At 43.0% G+C, this 13953-nt stretch overlaps 1 protein-coding gene across 9 annotated transcripts in view; it reads right to left on the reverse strand.

Annotated features, from left to right (window-relative positions):
* The window catches only part of mgat4c (mgat4 family member C), a 429982-nt gene that overhangs the window by 93857 nt on the left and 322172 nt on the right, over window positions 1–13953 (reverse strand). Inside the window, exon 4 of one of the 9 annotated variants that reach the window (XM_043709711.1) lies at window positions 5522–5561. The exons of the other annotated variants lie outside the window; for them this stretch is intronic. The gene's annotated coding sequence lies outside the window, so the exon portion shown is untranslated. The remainder of the gene's footprint in view (window positions 1–5521; window positions 5562–13953) is intronic. 9 annotated transcript variants of the gene reach the window in all.

Genomic DNA, 13953 nt, shown 5'->3' on the forward strand with positions numbered 1-13953 from the left:
TAAGGAATTTGATAAGGTTCCCCATGGGAAACTGGTTAGTAAGGTTAGATCTCACGGAATACAGGGAGAACTAGCTATTTGGATACAGAACTGGCTCAAAGGTAGAAGACAGAGGGTGGTTGTAGAGGATTGTTTTTCAGACTGGAGGCCTGTGACCAGTGGAGTGCCACAAGGATCTTTGCTGGGTCCACTACATGTCGTCATTTACATAAATGATTTGGATGCGAGCATAAGAGGTATAGTTAGTAAGTTTGCAGATGATACCAAAATTGGAGGTGTAGTGGACAGCCAAGTGGGTTACCTTTGGCTACAACAGGATCTTGACCAGATGGGCCAATGGGCTGAGAAGTGGCAGATGGAGTTTAATTCAAATAAATGCGAGGTGCTGAATTTTGGAAAAGCAAATCTTCACAGGACTTATACACTTAACGGTTAGGTCCTAGGAAGTATTGCTGAACAAAGAGACCTTGGAGTGCAGGTTCATAGCTCCTTGAAAGTGGAGTCGCAGGTAGATAGGATAGTGAAGAAGGTGTTTGGTGTACTTTCCTTTATTGGTCAGAGTATTGAGTATGGGAGTTGAAAGGTCATGTTGCGGCTGTAAAGGACATTCGTTCGACCACTATTGGAATATTGCGTGCAATTCTGGTCTCCTTCTTATTGGAAAGATGTTGTGAAACTTGACAAGATTCAGAAAAGATTTACAATGAAACTGTTGCTAGTGTTGGAGGATCTGAGCTATAGGGAGAGGCTGAACAAGCTGGGTTGTTTTACCTCGAGTATCGGAGGCTGAGGGGTGACCTTATAGATGTTTACAAAATTATGAGGGGCATGGATAGGGTAAATAGGGTAAACAAAGTCTTTTCCCTGGGGTGGGGGAGTCCAGAACTGGAGGGCATAGGATTAGGGTGAGAGGGGAAAGATATAAAAGAGACCTAAGGGGCAACTTTTTCACGCAGAGGGTGGTACATTTATGGAATGAGCTGCCAGAGGAAGTGGTGGAGGCTAATACAATTCCAACATTTAAAAGGCATTTGGATGGGTATATGAATCAGAAGGGTTTGGAGGGATGTGGGCCGGGTGCTGGCAGGTGGGACTAGATTGGGTTGGGATAGCTGGTCGGCATGGATAGGTTGGATCGAAGGGTCTGTTTCCGTGCTATACATCCCTATGACTCTATGACTCTAAGTCTTTTCTGAACTCTTTCAAGTTTCACAACATCTTCATTCTAAGATGAAGTCTACAGCTGTGAAAGTACTTAAAATGTAGGTTAACCAATGTTCTAAAACTTTGACAAAAATCTAAGAATAATTCAAATTACTTTTGAATGAAGTAACATAAATTAGCTTAATCCTTTTCTTGATGTGAAGCAGTTAGCTTGAAGAATGGGTTGTGTGAATCTACTATTTAATTGTCTCAGTCAAGTGTATACTTTTATACAAAAGCAAGTCATTTTAATATAATAATCAAATTCTAAATAAAAAAAACTGTTTGGCAAATAGACAGTTGTCTGCTAAGGAGTATTTGCATTTATGTATTATACTTAGTGAGATATCACCCCTGTGGAACTCAAATAGACAGAGACAGACTTAAAGTCAATAGGGGTGTACAACAATCTGTGCAGGGATGCTATGAAGCATGAAAATGTGTTGTAATTCCAAATTAAAACTCAATTAGTGGTAGAGGAGTAATGAAGGAATAGAATGAGTTTTATGAAAATTATAATCCCATTTCTTGCTGAGGTAATTCATTATTCAACTTGCAGCAAAGTAAGGAGCATACAACATTACTTATTTAATGCATAAGTATTATCTGAAACCCATGTCCTATTGATTCTCAACAGGAGAAAATTTTAAGACTGGCAAGTTTAGAAGGCAAGTTATTGGTTAAGGTGGATCCCAAATGCTTTCTTAACAGCAAACTGCCAACTCAACGCAGCCAGAGGAATAATTTTGAAAGTTCCTTGGTTTATGCGACTTATCACCAGACTACAACTACTTGCACTGCACATTGGATAAGATGGTTACTTTTGAAAATGTGCAGTTGTTTTCAGGAATATGTTATGTTCGAGAAGATATTTCTTTCCTTCTTGGTTCCACTTCACAGTACAGCGTGACCGTTAAGTGGTAAAGAGATGTCACTAGCAGATTATAGCAGTGGAAATGGAAGGAGGAGTCCAGTTTTGTCTGTGTCAGCTCAGCAGATTGTCCTCCTGCCATTGGATCAAAAAAAGGCAATGCCATTCCAGGGGCATGATGACCTCAAAGTACATCTCAGCTCCAATTCTCTGTACCCTAGATGATTGCCATTTTCCTCATCATTCCATATCACTTCAATGAGAGCACACTGTACTTTCAATTAATAAAACCAAATTACTGCAGATGCTGGAATCTGAAACCAAAAGAGAAAATGCTGGAAAATCTCAGCAGGTCTGGCAGCATCTGCAAGGAGAGAAAAGAGCTGAGCCTTTGAGTCTAACTGACCCTTTGTCAAAGCTCCTAGTACAAATACCTCCCTATTTCTCCCCCCAACGTTTTTTAGCTTTGACAAAGGGTCAGTTAGACTCGAAACGTCAGCTCTTTCCTCTCCTTACAGATGCTGCCAGACCTGCTGAAATTTTCCAGCATTTTCTCTTTTGACTGTACTTTCAATTGCTTGGTTTTTCACTGCAGCACATAGTGTTGTAACTCAACAGGTCAAGAAAAGCTACTTCAATAGCTCGTTAAAGGTCGAATTATCTTTCCCTGAAGAATGGTGAAATGGGATCCAGTGCTAACTGTGTACACCTGCTTATCTCTCCAACTCTAAATCTTCTGCTGTCTCCATGGAGAATGACACATTTCATGTCTACTTAGGGTTGAAATGGAATACTTAATATCTCAGTTTCCACAATACAGACAGGAACATCCCAAATGCTGTAATGAAAGCTCAGACTGAAGTCAGAGCTGGTACTTATTGTAAATCTGATCCTTATGATGACTGTCGTAGTATCAATATTGCTGTCATTCACGTTTTTTGAGACACACCCAGAGATTTTGAGATCATCGGGGCTCAACTAATAACCCTTCTGGAAATTTTCACTTTGTGCACTCCCCAGTGGCTGTCTTACTGGGCCTGGTGCTCCTACATAGTGCTACTTCAGTGGCTGCAAAAAGTGGCACTTACTGTGGAAGACAGCGAATAGTCTTGAAAGACTCCTTTCACCTCAACCGGGTCTCAAGGACTTGACGTTAATTAGGCTGCACCACTGACATGGGGTAGGAGATCTGAACTAATTGGCTGAGGGACAACTGCATGGTGGAATTGGAGTAATGGGTGAAAGCACTGGGAGCACAGACACGGTCATCCTGAAGCTCGATGAAGTCACTGCTATTGCCTATGGGTCGTAACCCTAGTAAATCTGTTGGAGCACACAGATATCTGGATCGCTGTGTCAGCCTGAAAGTTCACTTGAATACTGGTATCTGCAGCTATGTTGGGAGCAGAATAAATCTGCATGCTGACAGCTGGGCTGGCATTGCCAAAAGAGTCAATCTCATTACTTCAATGTGAACTTTCACTCAGACACGAGGGACCTTCATGCTTGTGCTACAATGGAAGCTGCTGCATTAACCACTAGATACTGCATTACAGCTGTGTCTGCTGGTTCTGCCATAGATTTGGCTGAAAGAAAGAATAAACTCCAAGTGCTGCACAAAACTATGTGCCAGGTTTGACAGAACTCTGCCTTTCTTCCTGACAGTGCCAACATGCTAGCCTGCCAATGGACCAAGCATCTTGGCATGCATACACTCGGATATTCTCCTCTGTGCAGCCTCTCATTGGATAGTCCTGCAGGCAGAGTCATCTGCAAAGCTGCCCTCCAATCAACTGGTATTCAGAATCATAGCAGCCAACTCAGTCCTGTCAACCTTCCAAGTCCTTCTTACTCACATCTGGGGCAAGTGCAAACGTTGGGAGAGCTGTCTCACTGACTAGATTAGATTAGATTCCCTACAGCGTGGAAACAGGCCCTTCAGCCCAACCAGTCAACGCCGACCCTCTGAAGAGTAACCCACCCAGACCAATTTTCCCTCTGACTAATGCAATAACACTACGGGCAATTTAGCATGGCCAATTCACCTGACCTGCACATCTTTGGATTGTGGGAAGAAACCGGAGCACCCAGAGGAAACCCATGCAGTCATGGGGAGAATGTGCAAACTCCACACAGACAGTTGCCCATGGCTGGAATTGAATCTGGGACCCTGGTGCTGTGAGGCAGCAGTGCTAACCACTGTGCCACCGTGCCACCTAACTAGTTAAGCAATAGTTAATATAGAGTCATGGAGACATATAGCATGGAAACAAACACTTTGGTCCAGCGCGTGCATGCTGACCAGAAGTCATAATCTGATTTAGGACCATTTACCAGCATTTGGCCCATATTTTTCAAAATCTTTCCTATTCGTGTACACGTTCACATGCCTTTTAAAATGTTGTAATTGTACCAGCCCCGACAACCTCCTTGGTAGCCTGTTCTATACATGCACCATTCAAATCCCTTTTAAATCTTTCCCCTCTCACCTTATATCTATGCCCTCTAGTTTTGGACTCTCCCACCTTAGGAAAAAAGACCTTTGCTATTCACTGTATCCATGCCCCTCATGAATTTATAAATCTTTGTAAGGTCACTCCCCAGCCTCTGATGCTCCATGGAGAAAAGCCCCAGCCTATTCAGCCTCCCTATCACTCATTGTCTATGAAGTTCTGTGATTATGACTATGTCCCAGACACATCTAGGTCTGTCATGTTCTACCAGCAGGGCAGACCCAGCCGTGGTGGCAATAGTGTGGTATAGTGTTTTGAGAGTTGCCCTAGCATTGTCAACATGGACTTCGAACCTCAATGTCTCATAGCATCCAGTCAAACATGAGTAGGGAAACCTCTTTTGAAGTACTACGTTTGCCGTCTCCCCATCTCAATTGATGAATCTGTACTGCTCCATGTTAAACACCAGCATGGAGGAAGCACAAGCATGCCCAATGTACTCTGGATGAACTTCAATGTCCATAAACAAGAATGGCTCAGTAGAACCACTACTGAAACAAGCTGATTGAGTCCTAAAGGATAAAGCTGCTTTATTAAGTCTGCAGCAGGTGGTGAGAAAAGCAACAAGGAGAAATATACTTGAATTAATCCTCACCAATCTGCCTGCTGCAGAAGCATCTGTTCATGTCTGTATTAGTAGAAGTGATTGTCTCTACAACAACAAAGTGTCAAAGTGCCATCCTTACACTGAATAATTCATCTACTGTGTGGTGTGGGATAACCACCGTGCTGAATTTGATAAATTTTGAAATAGCAACTCAAACTGGGCATCCGTAAGATGTTGTGGGCCATCAGCAGCAGCCAACTGATACTCAAACACAACCTGTAAACCTTATGACCCTGCATATCTCTCCCTCTGTCATTACCACCAAGCCATTACCACTTGCTTCCAAGTAGACTGTAGGAGGCATGTCAGGAAGAGCACCAGGCATACCTAGAAATGACGTCAACCTCAAAGTCCAAAGCAGCACCACCTGCAAGCAAAAATGAACAGCAGGTAAATGCATGGATCTGAGCAATTCCACAACAAACAGATCTGATGTGAGTTCTGGGGTTCTGTCACATTCAAATGGTGGTGGTGAATAAAACAACTCATTTGAAGGAGGAGGCTGTACAATATCTGAATGTCCAATTACGGGGGAGGCCAGTGCATCGGTGCAAAAGACAAGGCTGAGGTATTTACAACAATTAGAGAGGCCCATCTCAATTGCCAAGAGGACAGTTAAAAGTCAACCACATTGCTGTGAGTCTGGAGACACATGTAGGCCAGACAGCAGTTTTCTTCTGTAAAGGTTGTTCATGAACAAGATGAGTGTTTCTGACATTTGATAGCAGTTTAATTGTCAAGATTAGATTTCAATTGGAGATTTCTTTTAATTGAATTCAAATACCACCATGTGCCACAGCAGGATTCATACCTGGGTCCCTAGAACATTACCTAGATTAATAGTTTAGACATTTTTACTCTAATACTATTAAGTCATTGGCCCCCCTTATGTTCTTATGTCTTAAAGCCAATAGACCTTGACAATAATCTCTGCCAACAGCACTGAAGACTTAGGTTTGAGAACTTTGCAAATTATTAACTAAACTGTTCCAGTAGAGATACAATGTTGGCATCTACCTGACAATGTAGAAAATTGCTTAAAAATGTGTTGCTGGAAAAGCGCAGCAGATCAGGCAGCATCCAAGGAGAAGGAGAATCGACATTTCGGGCATAAGCCCTTCTTCAGGAATGTGGAGGGTGTGCCAAGCAGGCTAAGATAAAAGATAGGGAGGAGGGACTTGGGGGAGGGGTGTTGGGAGGTTAAGATGAGGGTGATAGGCTGGAGAGGGGGTGGGGACGGAGAGGTCAGAAAGAAGATTGCAGGTCGATCAGGATGCTGCCTGACCTGCTGCTGTGCTTTTCCAGCAACATATTTTTAAGCTCTGATCTCCAGCATCTGCAGTCCTCACTTTCTCCTCAATGTAGAAAATTGTACAGGTTACGTCCTGTACACAAAACAAAAAGGATAGATGGAATTACCATTCTATTCTTGACCATCAGTAACGTGATGATAGGGGTCATCAACATGATGGTACTTTTGGAAAATTATGTAAAAAGAAGGGTGTGGTTTCAGGTGAAAGGTGAGTGATACATAATTACACCATTTGTGGCTTGCAATTAATGCGGGGTATTAGGATGAGGATGAAGTGGGATTGAGAAGGTGCATTTAGCAGGAACATCCCTCTCCAGGATGTTTTCAGTGATGCTAAATTCAATTAGCTTAGCGTCTGCCTGTCTCATAATACATTTCCTTCAATGGGCTTGGCTGAAGCTGGCGTGCCTGTCACCCACCATCTCTCTGCTGGTGTCTGTGATCTTGTCCTCCAAACAAAAAGAAGGAAATATGCCATTTATTCTGTTTAAAATGAACTTTTATGATTTGCCTGCCATAGCTAAATAGTTGTTGATATGTAGAGATTGTAAGAAATGGTTGCGAGTCTGGCTGCATTGAAGGTGAGGTGGAGCATCTGAATATTAGGTATGGATTGGCGGCTGCTGATGTTTGAGTGAGTGATGGAGATTGATCCATCGTGTAGTATGAAAGGACTGTGGTTTAGTTAGTTTTGTGGACTAGAGAAGGTGCCAGCAATTTGAAGATGCATTCTCGTTAAGGTTGACTACTCTTGTAAGCTCACAGAGCTTTTTCTTGGCACTATCCCAGCTTCTCAGAGCCAGATTCTGGCCACTTGTTTGTATTTATTTTCACAGGCCTCCTGTCCAAGGTTGAGATCCCCTCAGATCTCTCTCCTCCTCCTTGCCTGTTTAGGCCTTAAGTACTGCATCAGTTCACCTGGGAGCTCTTTCTCTGGCTTACTACGACATTGACACTCTTCTTCCTTCCAAACACTTCTTGAAACAGTTCCAGCAACTGCTGTAGCCTGAATCCCAGTCCTTCCTTTGGGGCAGGCTGTCTTTCAGAACTGAAGCTAGCTGTGACTTTGTACTAGCTAAACATGTATCTGGGCCCATGCTGAGCTTGCAGCCAGTCAGAAGCAGGAATTCATGCTGGGCTGCACACTGAAACGAAGTTGATGAAAGGTAAGCACAAACATTGCATACAAACTGCCTCAAGTTGACCAGGCATGGGGTAATTATGCATCATGATCCCTGGGTCCTCTATTGAATCTAATTGAATTTTATCCTAATATGTTTTATACAACCAGTTCATATGACCATTTAATTGGCTCCTGGTGCTGTTTAAGGGATAAATATTGTTAGCTCACAATAGCAGAGCGAGGGTGAGGCATGCATGAGGGTGAGTGCCTAGCAGTCAGGTTGAACCATTAAAGTCAGTCTCCAGTTCACAGGTAACCTGCTGCTGTTAAAATCATAACTGGTCACAGCTGAAGTCTTCTGATATATTCAAGCGCAAAGCAATTTCTGGTTAGATTTACCGGATGTTCTGGTTGCTCAAGGCACAAGCTGTTACTCTGGTTAGAAGACAGGCAAACACGATTGTAGTTTTCTACTGTTTTCAACTGACTTTTTCTTCTGGGTGAGACAACTTGCTTCGGTCAACCAGCAAAGCCTCACAACAACACTGGAAAGATAGCACCTCCAACAAGGTAGCATGCCTCATCATGGAGCCTTGTTGGCATAGTTTTTGGGCTCAAGTATCTGGAAAGAAGCTTTAAGTCACAACCTTTGGAAATAAAGGCAAAAGTATGTCACAAAGCCAAGATAGCTGGATAATAGCAACAGCAAATTAACACAATTACACCCAAAATATTCTTAGCAAATGAGAGTAGAACAAAAAATTATAGTAGGTGAAACAAACTGTTTATGGTACTGGACTAAAGTGAAGTTTGATGATGTGCTGTCGGCCTTATATGGTCCACATGCTGCAACCAGCTCCTGAAAGTATCCCAGATGTTATAGTGGACGGCAATTTAACACGAGACTGATTTTCCAAATTGTCTCACATTTTTGCTAAATCGCATCTATATGAGATATTAGAGGCGCATGACTGGAAATTATTCTATGAATAGTCAAAGCATGCATATCAAAATAGTTATCAATTAGAGACATGAGTCTTAAAACAGCAGACGGGAATTTGACACAAAAATGCTAAGCATTTGTACAATGATTTATTCAAGCAAATGTTGCAGATTGCACATTACAAATGCATACACAGCTGAGCAAGTCCAAGTTGGGTATAGACCCAATCAGATATTTAAAAAATTATGTTTTAAGTTCCAAAGTAAAAGCACTAACATCATTGCATACATCAATGGAATATAAGTTTGAGAGGTTATACTACCCAAGTATTACAGTGTCCTTGGCAACTATAAATTAACACTTGATAAGTTATATTCTCCTGCAGGGTTTAGGATTCTAATGTTGCAACCAAATGGTTGCCTTGAATCCACACTCATTGGCAATGGGACTGCTTACTGATTTTATTGGAGATGGATACCCAATTGGCTGCCTCCAGGCACCCCCTCATTAGAGGAATAGATGCTCAGAGGTCTCGACAATGCCATTGGAGAGACAGGCTCAGCTGATGCCAGCCAAAGAGCCAAAAGCAACTCAAAATGCTAACTCACTTAATAATGCAATACTACCTTTCTCTATTAATCCTCATACACCCCAACCCCTTTCCTCCACTGCTGTGATCGTTTAAAATGTGACATTCTTGTGTTTATCCTGGAGTGCAAGGTGAAAGGTTTTGGCTTCATGTCGTTGCATCCAACAATATTCAAGTTCTGTACCACAAAGTGACTGCTGATTTAAAAAAAAGATATTTGACTACACCTTTTAAAAGGTTCTGCAGATTAAGTATTTATGCTGCAAGTCCACATCATGTGGCACCCAAAACTGTTCAGTGACATCTATAATGTTTACACTTTGGGAGGGAAAATGAGAAGATCTTTCTAGCATCGGATAGATTATCAAGCTAAACCGTTGCAATACGTGCTTATGTCATACTTGGGAAAATGATTTTCATTTTCTGACATAAATCAGAATGGTGATATTGATTGCTTGGCATCGTACCTCTGTATGCATTCATTGCGTTAGGTTTGAGAAGTTTCCTAAAAATGATTTCCTCTTCATATTTTGCAGTACATTAAAATCTTCCATAAACCATCACAGATTGTTCTGTACAATGTACTTGCATTTCTAAAAATAAATTTATATTTAAGAGGGCCGACTAGATTCAGTTTTATTACTATTACAGAATATGGGTTTCTAACTGAAAAAAAAAGCATTGCTAATGACTGTCTGGTCCACCATCTGTTAAGAACCCTCATATTAACTGAAAATAGCCTTAAAACACTGTACAGAAGCATTTATATTACCGAGCAGAAGTTCCTTTCTTTCATAAATTAAATACTTTTATTTAAAAAGTGCCCATTCATGTCCTGCATCCTCAAGGCTACAAAAGTAGGTGATATGCTACGAATTCTTGACAAATAACTCACTCCCTCTTTTTCCAAAGTTTATCCACCATCTGTTAGGAGATGATGGATAGTCACCACTTGCTTGGCTCGGTGCAGCTCCAACAATACCCAAGAAGTTGTGTCATTAAAGTGGAAATCATTCTGCCTGACCTGGTAAAGGAGGTGGATGGAATACCAGTCACTCATTACAAAAACTCTGCAAAGTGCAGTAGTGAACACCATTCACAAGATGCACTGCAACAACAGGCTTCCTAGACAGTATTTCCCAAACCTATGGCCTTTCATACCTCAAAAGGACAAGCAGAAGGGCAGCATAATCTGTGAGATCCTCTCCAAGCCACTTATCACCCTGAATTGGAACTATATTATCAAGCTTGTATCGTTTCAGGGTCAAAATCCTCAATTTTGAACAACAAAGTAATGGGATGCAATAGTTCAAGAAAGTGGTTCACCAATACTTCATAAGAGCAATTAGGGATAGACAATAAATGGTGGCCTAGTCAGAAATCCCTACTTTTTATGAGTCATAGAACTATTGTGGAGCAAAAGGAGGCCATTCTGCCCAATGTGTTTGTACCAGCTCTTCAAATGAGCATCATTACCTCTTGCCTTTTTTTGTTGCTCCCCTTAGTCATGCTAATTATTTCTATCCTCCCCAGAGGCCCACAAATAGACCCAACCAACAGTGTTAAAATCTCTAAGTGGCAATTTTGTGGATGGACAATGGGCTGAAGTCTGATTTTTATTTTTAAGCACCAGAAGTTTTTGTATATATTTTCATAATCTTTGAGCTAATTTAGCCAATTTCAGGAAAATTGTACTAGATGCAACCTTGTGGAAAGTCATGCCTCTTAAATTGTTTTGGACTTTTTTTCCTATGTTTCCTATGTGTTCTAAAGTATAACATAGAAAACGTTCTCAGCAAAATGCTCCAAAAAGTGAACAAACATACCTTGGCTTTTTATAATGGGAATTATTCACCTAAAACTCAAGAATATATTGAAACAATATACGTTTTCCTTCAATACTTCTGCATTAGGACCGATTGGTATTACATTATTAATGAACTATTAGTGCTAAAATTAGTATTAAAGTGCTCCCAGTCATGTAAATAAAACTGAATGCTTTAATTGCTATTGATTGAATAAGGATAAAAAGATAAAGTTGCCGTGGTCGTACTGACCATAGAAAACGGTGTCTCAGTCGAGACAGATGATTGGTGGTGGTTTAACTTAGGGTCACCACACTTCAGGTGAAGTGAGAGATTGAAGAGGAGAATCCTTCATTGTAACCTCAGCCAGTATGGAAATGGAACCCATGCTGTTGACCTTATTCTGCATTGCAAACCAGCCATCCAGCCATTCTAATTGCCTCCATTGAATAGTAATACAATCCATTAGAACAATCTTAGAAATTTGTGGCACAAAAGCATGTCAGTCAATCACATTCGTATTATCTTTTTGTTGAGACTAATTCTAAACTAATACCATTGACTTGCTTACAGTCCACAATCATCGACTGCAAACATTTAACTTTTGCAGTATACTTTTCACTTTTGGATTCACAGGCATATGTATTAGGGAAAGATGTGATATCCTCAACTCTGACTCTCCAGCATCTGTAGTCCTCACTTTCTCCTAGTGATTTCAATGAGGTGAACGATGTGGAGCTCATAGAATAAGAGTTTCCTGATTGAGGCTGTTAATCTGGTCCAATCAGGAAGCCCTGGCTGACAGATGCAAACAGGAGCGTCCTGGCCAAACTGGCCATTAACAGGTCGAGGCAGCGGGCCATGGTGGGGGTCGTTAGGGCCGACTGCCTGCCCCTCTTCCGCAGTTACGTTAGAGCCTGAGTGTCCTTGGAGAAGGAGCACGCGGTGTCCACCAACACCCTGGAGTTGTTCAGGGAGAGGTGGGCGCCGCAGGGAGTGGAGTGCATCATTTCTCCCTCCAACTCTATTTTGATTTAGTCCCTACCCTCCCCCTCACTGTTTTGATCACACAGCACTGCCCTTTGATGTGAAGGGCAGTGTTTGTCACTGGCCACCCGGGTGTTTTCCTATCTTCCTGGTGGTGGAATTTGAATAAATATTCGTGCACTTTGTGTCTTTCACTGTGTCTCACACCTGCACACACACACACCATGGGTGCTGGGAAAAAAATAAGCACAACCGCACTTAGGTGGTAGGGTGGGGGTTAAAATAAATAAATAAATAAATTAAAAGGGAGTAAAAAAAATTAAAAAAAAGAAAAAACAAAGAGAAATAAAGTGCTATACCTGGCCAAACTGGCCATTAACAGGTCCAGGCAGCGGCCGTGGAGGGGGTCGTTAGGGCCGACTGCCTGCCCCTCTTCCGCGGTTACGTTAGAGCCCGGGTGTCCTTGGAGAAGGAGCACGCGGTGTCGACCAACACCCTGGAGTTGTTCAGGGAGAGGTGGGCGCCGCAGGGAGTGGAGTGCATCATTTCTCCCTTCAACTCCATTTTGATTTAGTCCCTACCCTCCCCTTCACAAAAAAAAACAAAAAAAAAGAAAAAAAAGTAAACAGGAGCATCCTGGCCAAACTGGCCATTAACAGGTCGAGGCAGCGGGCCATGGTGGGGGTCGTTAGGGCCGACTGCCTGCCCCTCTTCCGCGGTTACGTTAGAGCCTGAGTGTCCTTGGAGAAGGAGCACGTGGTGTCCACCAACACCCTGGAGTTGTTCAGGGAGAGGTGGGCGCCGCAGGGAGTGGAGTGCATTATTTCCCCCTGCAACTCTATTTTGATTTAATCTCTGCCCTCCCCTTCACTGTTTGATCACACAGCATTGCTCTTTGATGTGAAGGGCACTGCTTGTCACTGACCACTCGGGTGTTTCTTTTCTTCCTGGTGGTGGAAACTGAATAAAGATTTGTGCACCTTGTGTCTTTCACTGTGTCTCACACCTGCACACACACAACACGGATGCAGGGGAATTAATAAGCAATACCGCAGTTAGGTGGTAGTGTAATAAAAGAAAAGGAAATGAAAAGAAAAAATAAACAGGAGTGTTAGAGACCCTGTTCACTCTGAGAAAAAAAACATAAACAGGAGCATCCTGGCCAAACTGGCCATAAACAGGTCCAGTCAGCGGGCCATGGAGGGGGTTATTAGGGCTGACTGCCTGCCCCTCTTCCACGGTTACATTAGAGTCCGAGTGTCTTTGGAGAAGGAGCACGCGGTGTCCACCAACACCCTTGAGCTGTTCAGGGAGAGATGGGTGCCGCAGGGAGTGGAGTGTATTATTTCCCCGTCCAATTCTATTTTCCCTCATCCACCGCCCAGACATGCTTTGATATGCCCATGTGCCACGGGGTGGTTTGGGATCCCCAGTGGAGGGCTCTCTACGTGGGAGTCCTCCCCCTTTCTCTTGGGAATCTGTGGTGGAGGGTACAGCATGCAGCAGTCCCCTGCAACTGCAGGTTGCGGTGGTTCACAAACTCCCAGCCCAACTGCTTGTTCTGTGGTGCTGTGGAGTCGGTGGATCATGTATATTTTGGGTGTGCACTTTGAGTGCGAGCAGCAGCTAAGGTAAGATAGTTTGTTTTAAAATTACTTACCGGTAGCGGGCAGCTGTGTTTTTTTCTCTCTTTACAGAAAGAGCGGGAGCAGCAGGGGGAAGTGGCGAAGACCGGAGGGGCAGCCGGGTAGGTTTTTTTTCCCTTTAAAAGCGCGCAGGAGAAGTAGTAACTCCAAAGATGGCAGATAGATGGGTGACAGTGAGGGGGACTGGGAGGAAGCAGCCAGTGCAGGGCCCCCCTGCGGCCGTTCCCCTCAAGAACAAGTATACCGTTTTGGATACTTGTGGGGGGGACGACTTACCAGGGGCAAGTAACGGGGCTCAGGCCTCTGGCACGGAGCCTGTCCCCGTTACTCAGAAGGGAAGGGTGAAGAAGAGCA

Source organism: Chiloscyllium plagiosum, chromosome 19, assembly GCF_004010195.1.
Source record: "Chiloscyllium plagiosum isolate BGI_BamShark_2017 chromosome 19, ASM401019v2, whole genome shotgun sequence".
NCBI classification, from domain to species: Eukaryota; Metazoa; Chordata; class Chondrichthyes; order Orectolobiformes; family Hemiscylliidae; genus Chiloscyllium; species Chiloscyllium plagiosum.